Below are 11099 nucleotides of genomic sequence, written 5' to 3' on the forward strand. Positions count from 1 at the left end.
AATTTTGGAAAATGAAATGGAAGGCCATTGAAGCAATAATCTCATAAATATGGCTATGTGTGAAACGAATTCAGGTCTGAGTAGGGCCGCAAACCTTATCAGGCTGTGTACACTGGTGGGAACGGGAGCCGTCCTTGCTAGTCGGCCGGTCTCGTGGGTGAATAGTGTGGCCACACTTTCGTCGCATTGTGGAAAGATGATGTGATTGTTGGATTGTTGAGAAAGTGAGGGAGATTGTTTGTCTGACCAGACTATGAAACTGTTTTTGTCTCTTGAAAGCAAGTATGAAAGCAGTAATGTAGTTCTTGAAAGCAAGAATGAAAGCAAGAGAGGTTAAACCAGTCTGTCAATATCTTGAATTGTTTATAATTTCATGCATATTGAGTAATCGGCGATGTGATAATTATACGAGTTAAGTAAGGTAAACCGAATAGCCGCAAATCTCCAACTAAACTATGTCTTCCCATATGATAATATCTATTTTTTAAACAAACGGCTTGTGGATTCATATCTTGGTGTAGAATTGTTACTTTTGAAGCTTTTTCAAGGCAAAAGTATACCTGCAAAAATAAGTGAAGATTTTACAAAATAGTTGCCCACATATATATTTTAATTGTTTGTAATAATATAATGAATAGAATAAAATTAAAAACAGAAATTAGATTAAATAGCTGGGAGAGAAAGATAATACTCCACATGATTTGACGGACAGAAGCATCTCTACTGAAATAGTATTTTTTTGATTAATAGAATTGGTATTTATAGAAGATTTGATAGTAACTCAATGGTATAGTATTATTTATTGTAAATTAAATTAATAATAAATATCTTTTATATCTTGTGACTTTTCAAATTATTCAAGTGGAAGTGAAGAGACAAAACACATTTTTTTTTAAATTAAATTTGGCCGCTTGTAGCGGCACACTACGCACCTTTGTGAGAAAGTTTTTATTCTTAAATGTCTAGAGTGTAGTATTTAAATTATATATTTAAGCTTAAATGATAATTCCATAAATACCCCAAAACTCTCCCTTTATATATAGGTTAAGTCTAAATTAATCCGTAAATTTGGCAAAAACAAATACGCACATATTACTATTAATATGATGTTAGTCTAAATTAATATACTTATGTTTGTTTTATGAATAATAAACATTTACATTTACTTATCAATACATTAATAGAATTTAAATTTTACTATACAAAGTGTAATGATGTGCTAATGCAACTAATAGTTACATATATATTTTAAAAAATTAAGGTGAGCAAAGACAATAACATTTTATATTTACATGAATGTCATTGTATATTATTTTCATTTAATAATTACAAATACAATATTAAAATTCAATAAGACAATTTAATATTATAACGGTAATTTACAGCTAAAAAAACTTTCATCAACCTCAACATGGCTATCATTTTGTGCATTTAATGAATAAGATTGTGTGGCCGATTTGGTTGCATCCATTTCCATAAGTATCCATTTTTTTGTAACTCGCGTATATAGACCAGTATTTCAAAGAGAATCATTTTTTGTAACTCTCGGATATGGTAAATGCCATAATGTCAGGAAAGACTTTCATATAAAATAACATAAAAATATATTTTCTAGATATTTACATGAAATATTTAAAATATTAGTAACCAATACTAAAAATAGATTTCGGTCAAAAAATTATAACAAATGACAATACACTCGAGAGTAATAATTCACAAATTATTAGCAATACTATTCGCACTCTAATATACTTACCATATGAAATTAAGTAATAGCAATAGAAAAACGTATCAACGCGTAAGAAATTGAAGGAAAGGGATTGTAATTTTTCTAATTGGCCAAACTATTTACAAAAAATATAGAAATATCTTGGACTTCCGTATCAACAAACATGAAAATGTATATATGGAGTACTTACAAACATTAATTCTAGCCACCACCATCATCACCACCTATACACTAAATACTCTTTTCATATTGTTCTACAAATTTCAAATCCTTTGTCACTGCAAACTTCAAGACCGATGTTAATTTTATTTTTTCAAAACGATCGTCAAATGAAGACCAGCGTTAATTCTATTGCTCCAACACTGCCACTAACTGAAGTAGTAGCGCTTCCACCTGAAAGGTACTATTTTGTTCAAACATGTTGTGGTTTCCAATTGTGGTGCAGATTTGTTAGAAAAAAAATGTTAAGATATGATGTCAGTTGAACTTACATATTGCTCTTTTCCTCTTCTAATCTCTTCTTTCGTTTTCTTGCGGCAATCCATGTTGCTACAAAAATATAGGTTACATGATATTGCAAACAAATATGAAGATCTTCAATATAAAAAATATATCAAATCATAAACATAGAGAATAAATCTACATATTAAATTAAAAATCATTAATCGAGAGACGATGATACACAATGTAGACATGCATTTGATTAAAGGAATCCAAATTTATAGAAAATGTAATACCTTTTGGCATTCTTCTCAATCTTAATTATTTGCAATTATCCTAATGCCATTTATTATGGAGTAATTTAAACAAATAATTGGTACTACAAAATTTTTTGTCCTTTCATATGATGTAACTGCAAAATTAATTTAGAGGCCCTTTAGTCACACGTTTTTAACCTTAATCACACATTTAGAGATCCTTTAATCATATAGTTTTAATATTCATTTAAATATTTATAATGGCACATTATAATCCCAAACCAAAATTTTTAATTTTCCAAAATGCCCCCAAAACTCAACTTTTATATATATATATATATATATATATATATATATATATATATATATATAGATTAATTGTGGAGTATATGGTATGAAATTCTTGCACTACAAACCGTTCCATTATTAAAAGAAATTTCAGATTGAGGTAATCCAAATTTCAGATTGTGTCTTATGCAAGTCTTAAGCAAATCAATTTAATATTTAGCAAGTCCCATAAAATTAAAAATTATAAGATTATTAAAAATTTTAAACTTGTTACTTAAAGTGCTTGAATCCTCAAAATTTTGAGTAATATTCATGGCTAGCACCAATGATATTTTATGTTAACATGTTTGGATCTAACGATGAAGACGAAATATTGTGTAGGAATGAGCCGAACAACGCTACAAGGAAAATTTTCAATTCTGAAAATTTGTATGAAGATGATACACACAACTCACAAGACGAGATAATACAAGAAGGTTCATAAGACGAGATGGTATGAGAAGGTTCACGACACGAGATGATACGAGAAGGTATTGTTTGGATGGCAACATTAAGAAATTAAGAAATTAGATGTTAATAAGTATTATTATTTAATTGGATGTTAATAAGTATTATTATTTAATTGGATGTGAATAACTATTATTATTATTTCATTAGATTATAATATTAAGAAATTAATTATATATGCATGTAGTTATTTTATAACTTAGAATTTTAAGAATGATATGATTTAGTAATAAAAAATTAATTAAATGTTAATGACTATTATTCCATTGGATGATAACGTTTACAAATAAGTATATACACATACATTCGTTTTAATAACTTAGAATTTTAAAGAATTATTTGATAATAAAAAATAATTGGATGTGAATGACTACTAATATTCCATTGGATGATGACGTTTAGGAATAAAGTATATGCATATGTAGTTGTTTTTATAACTTAGAATTTAAAGTTTAATTAACAATAAAATAATTGGATGTGAATGGATATGAATATTTCATTAAATGACAACAATAAAGAAATTAACTTAGAATTTTTACGAATGATTTTGTAATAAAAAAATAATTGGATCTGAATGACTACTAATATTTCATATGGATGATAATCTTAAAAAATTAAGTGTTTGCGCATGAAGTCATTTTTATAACTTAGAATTTTTAAAGATGAATTAATAATAAAATACTTGGATGCGAATAGATATGATTATTTTGTATTTCGTTTGATGATAACACTAATAAATTAATTGTTCAGAGCCTTTGTCCTAGCGGCAAAGAGCTTAGACATTATTGTATGAGGTGCCGAGTTCGAGCCCTCTTGACATCAGTTGTAATTCCTCCGTTCTATAGGTTCCTCCGTTCTATAGAAGTTTATTTGTAATTTTCTCCTTCATATAGGAGTTTATTTATAAAAAAAGCACTAATAAATTAATTATATCTGCAAGTAGTTAATATTAGAAAATTAAGTATAAACGCATGCAGTCGTTTTTATACCTTAGAATTTTAAAGATGAATTAATAATTAAATAATAGGATGCGAATGGATGTGATTATTTCGTATTTCCGTGGATGATAATACTAAGAAAATAATTATATATGCATGTAGTCATTTTTATAACTTGGAACTAAAAAAATTATTTAGTACTCACTCTGTCCCTAAATAAGAGTCATGTTTTGCTATTTTCGTTCATAACTTAATAAGAATCATATTTCACTTTTACCATAAATGGTAAGTAGACCTCACATTGCACTAAGTTATTCCACTCACATTTTATAAAACTAATATATATAAGTGAGACTCATATTCCACTAACTTATTCAACTCACTTTTATTTATATTTCTTAAAATCTGTGTTATAATCAAATAGAACTCATATTGCAGGACGGATAAAGTAATAAAAAATTATTTGAAAGTGAATGACTATTATTATTCCATTGGATGATAACATTAAAAAATGAAGTATATACGCATGCAGTCGTTTTTATAACTTAGAACTTTAAAAATGAATTGATAATTTATTAATTGGATATGAATGGATATGATTATTTCGTATTTCATTGGATGATAATACTAATTAAGAAATTAATTTTATATGCACGTAGTATTTTTATACTCCCTCCGTCACGACCGCATTTTCTAAGGATAGAAAACACGGTTGATCGCGACTAGGGGAGGATTAAAGAAGCGGGGAAAGAAATAAGAGGAAAAATAAAATCAAGCATTGGTTGCGAGACATGACTAATTAAATGCTGATACATAGAAGAAAGATACTCGATCATGAAGACTCGAGTAATTGTTTGTAAAAATTTCAAAATATCAGAGTTTGAACAAAATAGACTTGAGTCTTTTAAAATGCACAACGGAAGCAAATGAACGCGGTTCCATGTATGAAGACATGAACCTCCGAGAGTCAAAATCTGACTGAATTACATGTCTTGTCTCAATAGCACTTCCTCCACCACTTCGCTGCTTAACCTGCACATTTAGAAATATATGCAGGGCTGAGTACAAAAAGTACTCAGTGAATACATTGCCGAAAATTACACATATATATTTAAAAATATTGTCAAGCCATCATCACAGTAACACTCGGGGTTTTATTGAAAAGACCCGAGCTTACTAAAAATATCACATTGGGTTGCAACCCCTTTTTCCTGTACTTAGCCATATCTGATCACATTGTGCCGTTGAGATGGTGTTCTCACACGGTCACCTTCCCTGCCCATCATGTCAGAGGTTTCCATGTACCGGGAAGGTGGCCACCTTCCACGGTCATCTTCTCTGCCGTTCACGGTCAGAGGTTCCAAGTAGGGACACCACCCTACTAGGACTCAAAATCGAATCGATTCACATATATCATCTTTCATAATTCACTTGGCCTTAGCCAAACAGATAGGCATCATACACAAAACATTTATGGCAAGACAACATCTTTAAAACATCCACGAACATGTGTTTGTGTTTTCACAAAATACGATTTGTATTTTAGTATAAGAAAGCTCACCTTGAACGTTTAGCTCCCTTAGCTTGAATCTTTTGTTCCGACTTTACTTGCGGACGTACCCTTTTTGAAAATATCACAATATAATAATACACTAATTAGACTCAAGGGCAGAACTACTTAAATTAGAATGCATGCACTCTCATTAAAGTCTTTTATCTCTTTTCTTGATTTTCGCGTATTTTTTTATTATTCGGCGGCCGCCCAAGGCGTTGCGGGGCGATGCCGGTCTGCCACTCAAGCCCATATTTCCACCTTTGACTCCTCGTATTTTCCTCCACGATATCGAATTAAAATCCCAAAAATTATAAAAGTGCACAATTAAATTATCGCAACCATTTCCCTTCAAAAAAAAAATATTTATTTCGGACTTAGGATAAAATTATTCATCCTCCGAAATATTCCAGGATTAATTAAATAATTCATCACAATTAATTATCGACCCAAAACTTAATTAGAAGCCCCAAAGCTTAATTATTTCTCACTTTATATCTCTAATTAAAAGTTTAAAGCCCAAAATAAAAATAAATGGAGTCCAACTAAACAAATCATCCACTTTAATTAATGAGGCCCAATTCTTTTAAAACTAAAGGCCCAACATCTAATTAGAGCCCATTTCAAAACTAAACTAGTCCATATACTTCCCCTTCCACCACACGTAACATCTCCTCACACCTAAATTACTATTCATTTTCTTCCCCAAATTTCACAAATGCACAGCCTCTTACTCTCCCCCCTCTCTCTCGTCGCCGATCCGCCTTCGCCATCCTCAGCACCACCGTCCGCCGACGTCTCCTCCCTCTTCTCTCTTTCTCTCTTCTTCCCCCCTCTCTCTCTCGGCTATGCTCATGCCGCCGCCGCTGCTGTACGCGCGGCGGCTCACCGTCGCGGCCCTCCGCCTCTCTCTCTCGGAATCCGCCGTCATCACCGATCACCGCTGCTACGCACCGCCTCAGCCCCCTCTCTCCCGAATCTGCCGCCGCTGCCACCGTGCATGCACAGGCGGCGGCTCCGCCGCTTCCTCCACGCCTCGCGCTGCCGGAGCAGCTCCTCGAAGCCACCACAGTCGTCGCCTCCTCGCCGGATTCCCGAAAGGTAAGGATTGATTTATTGTTCTTCCCCTTTTTTTTCAATTTCTAAGAATTTATAATCTTAGATCTAAAGTTTTGGAAATTAAATTTGTGAAAGGCTGTCCTTGTTTCTGCTGACCGTGGCTGCCGGATTTCGACAGATTTGTACACATGAGATAAGTTTTCCAATTGACTAGTTATTAAGTGTATGCTTCGTTCCTTTCTCTTCATGAATTTGTTGATTTTGGGGCAATTGTCTTACTGTTATGGATGGGTTGGTGGTGGAAGATGGTGTTAAACTTGTTGTGTGGAGTATTTGTTAATGTTACTTGGGTAGATTCTACTTTCAAATTATATGCATATGCTTGTACATATATTGAAATAAAAGACAAGAAAGGTTTCTTGTTTACCTTTTGAGTAAAGTGTTGTTCTATTGCAGTGTTTGACTATATAATTGTGTGAAATTCTCATTCCTCTACTCATCTATCCACGTTGGGTTGGAGTGTGCAGAGAAATTAGATGATGACATGGGTGAGTGGCATAAATGATTTGTATATATTTACATATACTTAAGAGATGGCAAGTGGGGCATATATCTTGCAAATATTCTATCTGATAATGATGATTTCTACTGCAAAGCTATTAATGCAACATTTAATATCTTATCTGAAAAGTTGATCCTCTTGGATCTGCCTTATCCCTTCGTGTTTTTTTTTTTATTTTATTTATTTATTAAAGTAATTATTTGAGTATTTGTTCACTTGTTCGTTTAATTTTGGTGTAGGTATAATCGGTTCAAGTTCGTGGCTGCCTGCACTGAAGTACCCGATTTTCTTAGAACGTATGATGTATAGATCAAATTTTGTTGGACTTTTGTTGGATGTATCGGACATTAAAATTTTGATTTTGAGATCTTATTTATTTATTTATTTAAATTTGTGTAATATATTTACGTGTTCTATTCACTTTCCTATCGTCAAACAAACAACAACAATAATCTATCGTAGCTCGGATTTAATCACGTAAAAGTTACATATATATATAATCAAGCTAATAATATAGTTTATAATAATATCGGCTTAGCGGGTCGTTACACCCTCCGTGTCACGACCGCACTTTCTAAGGATAGAAAGCCCGGTTGATCGCGACTAGGGGAGGATGAAAGAAGCGGGGAAGAAAGGGGAAAACTGTGGCACAACTGAAACTTGAACTGAAATAACTCGAATTTATCTATATCAGAGTGATTGATACAAAGATTGTAAACTCGACTTTTACTTTGCAGCGGAAGAGTCAAGAGTAGATGACATCATGTATGGAGACACGACGCATCCAAGTACTATTCTATCGAAGGATCTTCATCGTCTATGCTCAACACCGCCCGCCGTCATCACTGCTCAACCTGCACATTTTTAAAACATATGCAGGGCTGAGTACTTGGTGTACTCAGTGGACACGTGCCGAAATATATTTTACTAAAAACTAGTTTTGTCAAGCCACTCTTTGAGTGAACTCGGGGTTTTAGGAAAAGTCCGAGAACACTAAAACATTTTCCTTTTTCCTTTTTAAAAAGCGATCTTTCGATCTATTTTTTTTTGGAACATATGCCATATCTGACTAACTCCTGGAGAACAGAAGCCCACTAACCTCCTAGTGAACAGAATTCACGAAACTCCTGGTGAAACGGAATGTATGGGCTTATCCCACCTACAAACCCGAATTCACTAACTCTTGGTGAAACGGAATGTATGGGCTTATCCCACCTACAAACCCGAATTCACTAACTCTTGGTGAAACGGAATGTATGGGCTCATCCCACTTATAAACCCGAATTCACAAAACTGAAACTCCTGGTCTAGTAGGGACATCGTCCTTGCTAGTCAGTCGGATAGGCAACGTTCAAAACAAAACATGGCTTGGCATAACCTTTGCAAACCTTATTTTTCTATAAAACCGTTTTTTTATCATAACTCATCTTTCATTCATCAAAAGTCGCACATATAACCTTCAAAACTTCCCTTTTCTTTTCTCGTAAACGTATTTGGATCGAAACTCATTTCTATCGGTCAAAGCCGAACTCAAAACTTCCGAAACTTCATTTTCCTCGTAAGCATACTTTTAACAAAACTCACTTCTATCGATCAAAACCGACTCAAAACTTCCAATACTTCCATTTCCTCATAGAACACTCTTGAAACATAAACTCATTTTTCTATCGGTCAAAGCCGAACTCAAAAATCAATGAAGGCTACACTTCATAAGCACCAATGAGGCAACACATAACATCATATAAATCACATTACTTTCACTTTATGTAAATAGCACTTTCATGATACTTCACATTAAATAGCAAGCTCGCACTTAACATTATATCTTAAATAAAAAGCCAATAAAGTACTTTTCATAAAAACTGCACTTTAAACATAAAACTCACAACCATAAAAAAAAAAAAAAAAAAAAAAAAAAAAAAAAACATAAAACTCACAACCATATATCACAATAGAAAGCCCGTAAAATACTTAGTTATGAAAGCCCACCTCGTTCGCTTAAAACTTCTTAACTTGATTTTCATGACTCCACCCTTAACTCGCGGAGATAGCTTTTTGAAAACAAACAACGTACTAATAAGACTCGAGAAATTCTTAAACTTTAGTTATATTTAGAATTAGAATGCATGCCCTAATTAATCATGGCCCAAGAACTTAATTAGAATTTCGGCTCAAAACCAAATTAGTTTGCATCCTAAGCTCCCTCGTAAATTAATTCCATTCGGTCCTATCTTCAATTATTTCTGTAACCCAAGACTTTAGCCCAACAAATAATTCTCGGCCCATTTTGCTCTTCTCCTTTTCTAAGAACTCGGCCCAAACCTTCTTTCTTTCCAATTCATTTCCTTGGCCCAAAACACAATTAAACAAGAAGCCCAATTAAAGCAAAGTCTCATCTCATTTCTCTTATCATACTTGCATCGGCCCAGTCCTTTTAATTAATTGCCTTGGCCCAATTTATTCTTTTACTAGAGTGGCCCAAAGGAAATGACCCATTTACACTCTCCTTCTCCACCGTGACTTTTCCCTAATTCACATTCCCAATTTCAATCATTTTCCTTTGGCTCTTAATATAAAATTAGGAAGTGGCCCAAATGATTTCAAGAGAAGAACATCTCTCTCCTTACTAATTCCATCGTATCCTCCTCCCTCTTTCTTCTCAACTTTAGTTAAAATCCCTAAATCAGAAACTTAATTTCTCCTTCTCTTCTCTCTCTCGACAGCAGCGGCGCTGTCCCCTCCCAGTCGCCGGCGCTCCGTCGCCGGCAACACAGAGATCTCCTTTCCGCATTCCTCTTTCTTCTTCTCATGACCTTCTCTGTTCAATTTGTCTCTAAAATTGGAGAACTAAAATTCCTTTTCCATCTTTCTTTTCTCTCAAATCCCTCTTCCCCCAATTCAGTGTATCTTACTTCTCTCTTTCTATCTCCGATGCAACCACACCAAATCAGGAATCTGAGTTCTATTTCGAAACTCCCAAGCAGACATCCGTCGCAATGTCTATATCAGTCGCTGCTCGTTTCCTCGATCCGACGCAGCAGCACCACCGCCGCTGCTGTCACTGCAGGTACTCCTGGCCGAGCAGCTGCTGCCCGGTGTCGTCTACGCTGCCGTCCGTCTCTCCCTCGCAGTAGCGATGCCGCCGCTACTGATCAAAGCCTCCACGGCGCTGCCCCGTCTGTCGGGTTCCCGCGGCCTTGTGCGGCAGCCACTGCCTGCCGCCGCCTATCGAAGCCCTGACGTCATTCGATCGTCGGACGGCCCTACGCACTACTAAGCTAAGTCCTCTACCCCTCTCCTTATTTATGCGCTTTGCGAGAAGTATGAACAAGTGTGGAGGTGTTGTGCTATCTTGGTGCTTTACTGCAGACAGCTAATTGTTTTGGTATTTGTTCACTATGAAGGGGTTTTACAAGTTGTTTGCTATTGTTGTGAGGTTCCTATAGCCATGTTTCTAAGTTCTTGGGCCTAGTATGATGTCCGAAATAATGCAGAGAGGGTGCTAGTGTTTTACCTCATTCTTGGTGATTCCTTCGATCGCCGGACCGCCCTTAAGCTCGCCGCCACTCCTTCCTCTCTTGGTGCACTTCTTGTGATTTGTGAATTTAGAGAGGTGTGAGGAAGGAGGTGGTGGTGGGGCTGGTATTTATAGCCAAAACTCCTTGGCATTTTGTGTCTAATTTGGGTTAAAGATTCTCTCTTCTTTTTGATTTTGGGCTTAAAGCTTCACTACTAAATTGGTGTAAGGCATTGGAGATTTCCAATT

The 11099-nt window shown here is 34.6% G+C and overlaps 1 long non-coding RNA gene across 1 annotated transcript; it reads left to right on the forward strand.

The window, feature by feature from the left end:
- Nucleotides 1-6294: 6294 nt before the first annotated feature.
- Nucleotides 6295-7698, forward strand: LOC121774049. Its single transcript, XR_006044903.1, has 3 exons — nt 6295-6813; nt 6907-7319; nt 7573-7698. It is a non-coding gene; the product is annotated as an uncharacterized LOC121774049 (long non-coding RNA).
- Nucleotides 7699-11099: the final 3401 nt, after the last annotated feature.

The sequence above is a fragment of the Salvia splendens genome, chromosome 17 (assembly GCF_004379255.2).
Source record: "Salvia splendens isolate huo1 chromosome 17, SspV2, whole genome shotgun sequence".
Classification (NCBI taxonomy): Eukaryota; Viridiplantae; Streptophyta; class Magnoliopsida; order Lamiales; family Lamiaceae; genus Salvia; species Salvia splendens.